This window comes from Passer domesticus, chromosome Z (genome assembly GCF_036417665.1).
Source record: "Passer domesticus isolate bPasDom1 chromosome Z, bPasDom1.hap1, whole genome shotgun sequence".
Classification (NCBI taxonomy): Eukaryota; Metazoa; Chordata; class Aves; order Passeriformes; family Passeridae; genus Passer; species Passer domesticus.
Window position 1 is genome coordinate 26,579,725 of NC_087512.1, and position 6,426 is coordinate 26,586,150.

The 6,426-nt window shown below is 42.6% G+C and overlaps 1 long non-coding RNA gene across 3 annotated transcripts; it reads right to left on the reverse strand.

Annotated features, from left to right (window-relative positions):
* Positions 1–215: 215 nt before the first annotated feature.
* LOC135290330 (uncharacterized) lies at positions 216–5,452 on the reverse strand. Of its 3 annotated transcripts, none has more exons than XR_010353073.1 (3): positions 5,266–5,452; positions 1,899–2,269; positions 216–554 (listed from the first exon to the last, which is right to left on the reverse strand). It is a non-coding gene; the product is annotated as an uncharacterized LOC135290330 (long non-coding RNA). The 3 variants fall into 3 exon arrangements; XR_010353074.1 differs by lacking the exon at positions 216–554 and adding an exon at positions 569–1,057; XR_010353075.1 differs by lacking the exon at positions 216–554 and adding an exon at positions 1,522–1,782.
* Positions 5,453–6,426: the final 974 nt, after the last annotated feature.

Sequence of the window (6,426 nt, forward strand, 5' to 3'; positions counted from 1 at the left end):
TTGTTTGCAGGATACGACCACGGTATGTATCTGTTCGCGGGATGTTTTTCCTGTCGATCAGTACTCGACTTCCCTTGGCTCTAAGAACACACGGCAAAGCACACTGGAAAACGGAACGAGATCTATTTGTGACCGCTCATTTCATCTACTAGAAAAACTTGTCCCGAATGACTGAAATCCAGAGTCGAGGCAGAATAATCTCAACCACATTTGGTTTTACAGTAAATTAATACTGCAGTCTATATAGTTGAACGGAAAGTCGAAAGCCAAACCAAAACCTTTCAAAATAAATACTCATCAGCAAATATTTTGATTATTTAAAAATGCTTTAATAAGTGTCTAGAATTTCAAAGGAAAATTTAAAAAATGACGAGAGAGAAGCGGCGTGTCAGCCCGAGCGCCACATGTCTCGCAGCTCATCCCCGAGCGAGAGACGAGACGTTGATTAGTCTGCATCGTGAGGGGCTGTAGGAATAAGCCCATGGAGCTTTATTTGCTATTATCTCATTCAGTGGATCGTGCGACTCTTCAAGTCTCCAGCTGGGTGTGAGGTTCTGCATCGGGAAGGGCGCAGGTTAAAACAGAGGTTCCAAAACCATCTCTATCTACCCAAAGCAGTGAAGATTCATGTGTATGCGGGCCACGGGAGCTCGGGGTGCCCCTAGAGGGTTGGGGAGACTCAGCTGGTGCCCCCTTTTCACGGGGCGAAGGAACACCACGGCACTTTGCCCCCTTCCCCCGGCTGCGTCACCGGCGCTCTGCCTTCTAGGGCTGCGACAAATAGCCGCGGGATTTCTCAGCTTTCTGATCCTCAGAGCTGGAAGCCTGTAATGTCCAAAGCTGGCACGGTGCACGAACTGAAACCTTTATAAACTTGTTTCCCTTTAAGTCTTTATTAACTACCCCTAAGGACTATGGTTGCTGCTGCTTCTGCTCCTGCACGGCGGTGGTCTGGCACCTCCACGAAGCACACATGCTAAACAGATTAACATGCTTCGGCTGACCCATACTTCACAAACCGGGGATAGAATTTCTCCAGCTCCATGTGGAAATTAACCTACATGTAGCAATGGTCAGCTGCAAAGAGGGAGTTCCCAAGCAATCTAAACAATCTACAGTTCTTTGTTACTTTTGGCCTTTCCCCTCCCTTTCCATGATTAAATATTTATTAAAATAGGAAACGATTTTTTAATAAAGAAAAATAATAGGAAGAAAACCCCAAACCAACAACCTTCTTCCTCCCCCTTGGCCCCTCTTCCCCTTTCCCTGCGTTTATGCACATACTTGCTAAAGCTTTTTTATTTGTTGTTTTTAAAACGCAGGGCATTAAAAAAAAAGACAGAAAAAAACCCCCAAAAAACCCAAAACCAAACCAAAACCCGGCTGCCATCTGAGTGGCATACCTTAATAAATGCTCTTAAAAGGCAAGTAAAATGCACGGTTTTGGGATTGTTATGGATGTTTGACAGACTCCTGTCTCTAATGTGCCCCCTCACGTCATTTACATTTAAAAACATCCAGCAGTAGAGCTGTTTGTAGGTAGTCGAGCAAGGACTTTCTAGCATGCTAATCCTACCACTTTCCCCGTGGCAGCCTCTTCGCCCTGTGCCTTTGCACAAGAGACCGATCCGACGCCTTCGCCCCACGGCTGCATGCTCCAAGTTTTCAGAGGGGAAGAACAACTACGGATAACTGTTGGCTTGTGTCACACGGGGCTGTCAGGGTAATAAACACACGGCTTCTCCCCCAGGAATTCCTAATCCTCCCTGTGTGGCTCTAGCCCTGTGGATAATATCATTACAGGACTAAACAAATAAACCGTCTATCCAAATCAAGCGGGAGGCATTGGGGACTACAATTCCTCTCTGCAAAGATGATACAAGAAAATCTACACTCACGGCTTGGAGAGGATCCAGTGGCTATGAATAGCTGCTCAGTTCTACAGCACTGGCTCTGGGCTGGGAAATGGTTCTGACCCTCCTGCTCTGTATTTGCTGCAATCAATGTGAGCTATTCAGGGCTGTGTTTTTCTTACTGTCCTCTGCTGGGAACATCAAGGACCACTAACACGTTTATGAACCCAGGCTCAGGGAAGAAGCTTTTACAGTGAAGTTGGAGTATTAAACCCAGTGACATGAAGGAGAGGTCAATGTGCTTCTGCCAACCAGGAGTTGGGCTTTCTTATGCGATTTCCTGTTGTTCTGGCTGCTGCCTTGTATTTGATAAACTCGCTCACACGCTGGGTTGCACAGCTACATTCTTTTTCATCCTATAAAACATACAAAAATTAAGGCTAATCTAGCTGCTATCAAGGTCTAACACATACAACCAAGACATTTTAATAGCACTCTATAAATTCTGGTTTCAAGTTGCAATAAAAAACTTGAACAGCATATTGTGAACACTAGCATTTACATATTTTGTAAACCCCCCGCTCCAACCTACATATGTCAAAATTTTCTTATGAATCTGGGTCCATGTAATAAAAATTCAAAATCTCTAGACAATTAGTATCTTCACCCCCCACAACTGCCAATTAATAAATTGCATTTCAAAGCAGGTTTTTTTTTTTTCTTTTTTTTCTATGCACTTTTAAGAAGATTTAGTTATCTAAAGTGGTACATTTTTTGGGGAGAGAGGTTTCATTGGTTGTCAGAAAAAAAAGAGGAATAAATTGTTGTATTCTAATCTTTAAAGTCTCTTAGCAAGGATTGTTCTGAAATCTGTATTCTACAACTACAAATATTGTAGAAGTTTAGCTCAAATGAAATACTTTTTTCCCTACAAACAGCAATAAGATCATCACACCCAAAGTATGACCTAAAGCATGGGCTCCTATGGAGTTGTGCTCTTTCAGAGTTTTTATTGACATTATCTTAGACTGTGCTGCATAGTTTTTCTGCCAGGAACTTAATATCCTCTCTGGCTATTGCTTCCCTGGAGGTGAGTTCATGCGCGTACTGCTCAGGATATAATTTATGTGCTTGATTCCTTGTTGGTGCCCAGCAAAGGTCCATGAGTAACTATCCAGACTGGGTGACTTCTGACTGCACTGAGAATGCTTTGGATCACAAAGTGGAGAGGAAAGGAGCTCCTAAAACTTCTGTGCCGTCACTTGTTCTGTGATGTGGTTGGTGAAGAAAGAAAGAGGCACTTAGGCCCCCTATCAGCTTCTTTCCCAGTGAAGTGGTATTTTCTCCCTTCTTTCTTACCTTCCAGCCAAGCTCTGGCCTGTCTTGCTCCTTACTTTGATTTTGTCCTCCCTAAAGCTGGCTTGGCCACTAAAGCAGATGTCTCCCTCTGTCTGTTGTTCTTCAGGGGTCCATGGCATGGGAATTGTTCTTGCTTTGGCGGACAAGTTCCAGGCGTTTACTGGCAATTTTAGTGACAGAGCAGGGAAGGGGGGAGAAGCAATGCCTGTCTGTGCTTTCTGCAAATTGGGATTTAGAGGCAGAATCCCTTTCCTCTGCACACAACCATGCTGAACCAGGGAAATGAGTCCCTGATAAGCAAATTGTCAACTCCATCTTTTGTTAGTGCAACGACAGATGGAAGCATTCTGAAACAGTTCTGAGGAGAGATCACAATTCATTTTATTGGGATATGCTGAAAATAGAACTAAAATTTTTGTGTCATTGTCCAGGGACAAAACTCATCTATTAAAACCAAGGGGTTAGCAGTTCAGACCACAGGGGAGGAGAGCTCAAAGAAGAAATCAGATTTATTCCCTTAATAAGATGAGTTCAGAGTACAGGGATATTTTCTTAGCATGGTTCCTTGCAGCCGTCAAATCACATGGGTGGTTTTAAGATCTGCTTTGCCCTTCCCAAGCTGTGCAAGTTCCTATTGTTAGTCCAGGCCGTCTTACTGGGGAGATTATTAGCATGGGAAAGCTATCACTGAAGAGAAGAGCATGCAGTTTTCCATCCATCAAGTGCAAGGCAGGGGGACAGTAGTCACAGGAACGAAGTTGGCAAAGAGTTACTGGCTCCCACTGTCCTTTTCCATTAATAAACCCCACCACAGCATGATTGGCCCTGGCCTCCTTTCCATTGTCATAAAGTTGGAATCAAAGAACTTGACTGCTTTTATTGGCAAAACTTTTGCTCCATCAGTGACGTCAAAATGCAGGAGGCGGCTGAGGGTTCACCGGCAGCTCAGCGCAGAGCGAGCTTTCTGGGTGAAAGGAGCCTTCTGTCAATGCCCCTCCTGAGACACTTAGGTTTAAGGAAATGTTTGTACTGCTCTAGAAAAAGAACTGGCCGGGTGTTTTTCTTTTGTGCTTAGGTACTCTGAAAGGAATTCCTGTGGGCACAATCATCTCACATATGGCGAGTCAGAAACAAAACAAAAAAAAGCCAAAGGGGAAAAAAAAAAAGAGGGAAGAAGAAAAAAAACAAAGGTCACTTAGATTGCTTTGGCCCAGCACAGGAAAGGAGAAAATCCACCTTGGAGGATACAACTTACTTGAGGAGAGCTGGAAAACCATGATCAAAGCAACAGGAAACTGAGAACAAGCGCGGCCCAGTTAAAACCATTGAAACAAATCCCAGTCTCTGCAAACTGTAGGAACAGGGTGTCAGCGGTGCAAATGGAACGGAAAGTGTATGTGTGTACATGTGGTGAACTTCACAGGACTGTACCTACTGCACCCAACAGCTCATCTGGAATGAAACAGGAATTTGATGTGAAAGAGCTTACTCACTACTGCCTGCACTGTTCTCTGCCAGTTGTTTAATGGGATCCTATTTAGATCTTACATGTGATGCTGCACTTAGTACTTGCAGCATCTCTGTGGCAAAGGTTAGAGAAAATTAAAGCCTGTGTACAGAAGGTAAAGATTTATCCCCAGCCAGTCAATGACAATAAGAGAACCTACTGACTTTGCTAAGCCTCCTCTGACAGGAGGTAAAGCAGAATCAAGGAGAGATGTTACTTCAGACATATTACCTGTGCAGGGGGATGGCACCTACTTGAGAGATTAGTTTTTTCTCCCATGAAGAAGTTTCTACCCCTTTTTAAAGCACAAGAATTTTAAAGTACAGTTCCAGGAAAATCTAAAACTTTTAAAAAATAATTTTTAACCTGGATTTAAAAATCCATTGTAATTTTGTTATTAAGTAATTTTTTATTATGCCATAATTTAATTGATTAGATGCTCTCACTAATACTTCTGTTCATTGCTGAAGAATGGCCTGGCTACTTCACTACTTCTAGCTTGTCATATGCATGTGTGGGCTTCCCCAGTTGCCTGGGTCCTCTCACCTCTGGGTCACACTCCCAGGGTTTTGTTCCACTGCTACATGTGTCATGGAAGAGTAAGGAGCTCAGCCTTCTTCCACTGCATGCCAGTTACTGCAGCTGGGTGAGCAAAACTGCAGAGAGAAGCAAAGCTGCCTTAGTGCCACTTTCCCAGGAGATCCAATGAGCTGCACAATGGTGTGCTGCTTGGGCTCTCAGATGGGATGTCAGTAATTACTCATAATTCAGCTATGTCATCACAAAGCCATGTGAAAATATATTCCTTAGGTCTAGCTTATCTAATGCAAACTCCCTATCAGAGGGCCAAAAACCACTTCTACTGTAACTCCATAGACCTTTAGGACATGTGTGGACACCCCTAGCCTGACTGGGCTCAAGGATGAGATAAAACCACATAGTACATTTATTCTTGTGTATCTTTCCTTTGTCTGACAATGATGGAGTTCTTGTTTTGTTTGATCAATTTTAGGAGTGTGATTATCTTTGTATCTCTGATCTCCTTAGTTGTAATGACCAGAGAAGACATTCCTGTTATTATTTTTAGTAGTAATTACCGATTTTTATTCCAATCAATTAGTTTCAGACCAGAGGGAGGAAAAAACCTTCTGTGAGGAATTCAGCTGCATAAAAAGAGTATTAACACTGAAGTTTGTGTGGAGCAAAGTCTGTGGATTAATTCTTCTTCACTAAGGAACACCAATTTGAAAGACAGGTTTTCTCTCAATTATGATTACTAAACCTGTGTACCTCCATTATAAATGAATTGGCTATAATGTATACAGGTGTAATTGACCCAAAATTTGCCTAATACATTTGTAGCTGTGAGTCTGATATAAATATTAATTCCTGGCTTTCAAGAGCTGCCTCAAAGAAATCATAAGGTTGTATCCTGCACGTAACTGCTGTGTGTGTGTAGAAAAGTTGCACTGGTTATTTTTCTGGCATGGAACTCTCTTTAATATGAGATTACTTAATTGAAGAAAACATTTCTTGACATGTTGCAAATCAACATTTGAACCAAATCTTCTTCTTTTGCATAAGGAGAGGATGAGTGCACTCTAGCCTGTTTAATCCATGTGGAGCTCAATGAATTAACTACTGAGGCATTTGATTGGTAAAGCATAATGTAGCACAGTGTGAAGCAGCTTGCCATCCGTTAAACAG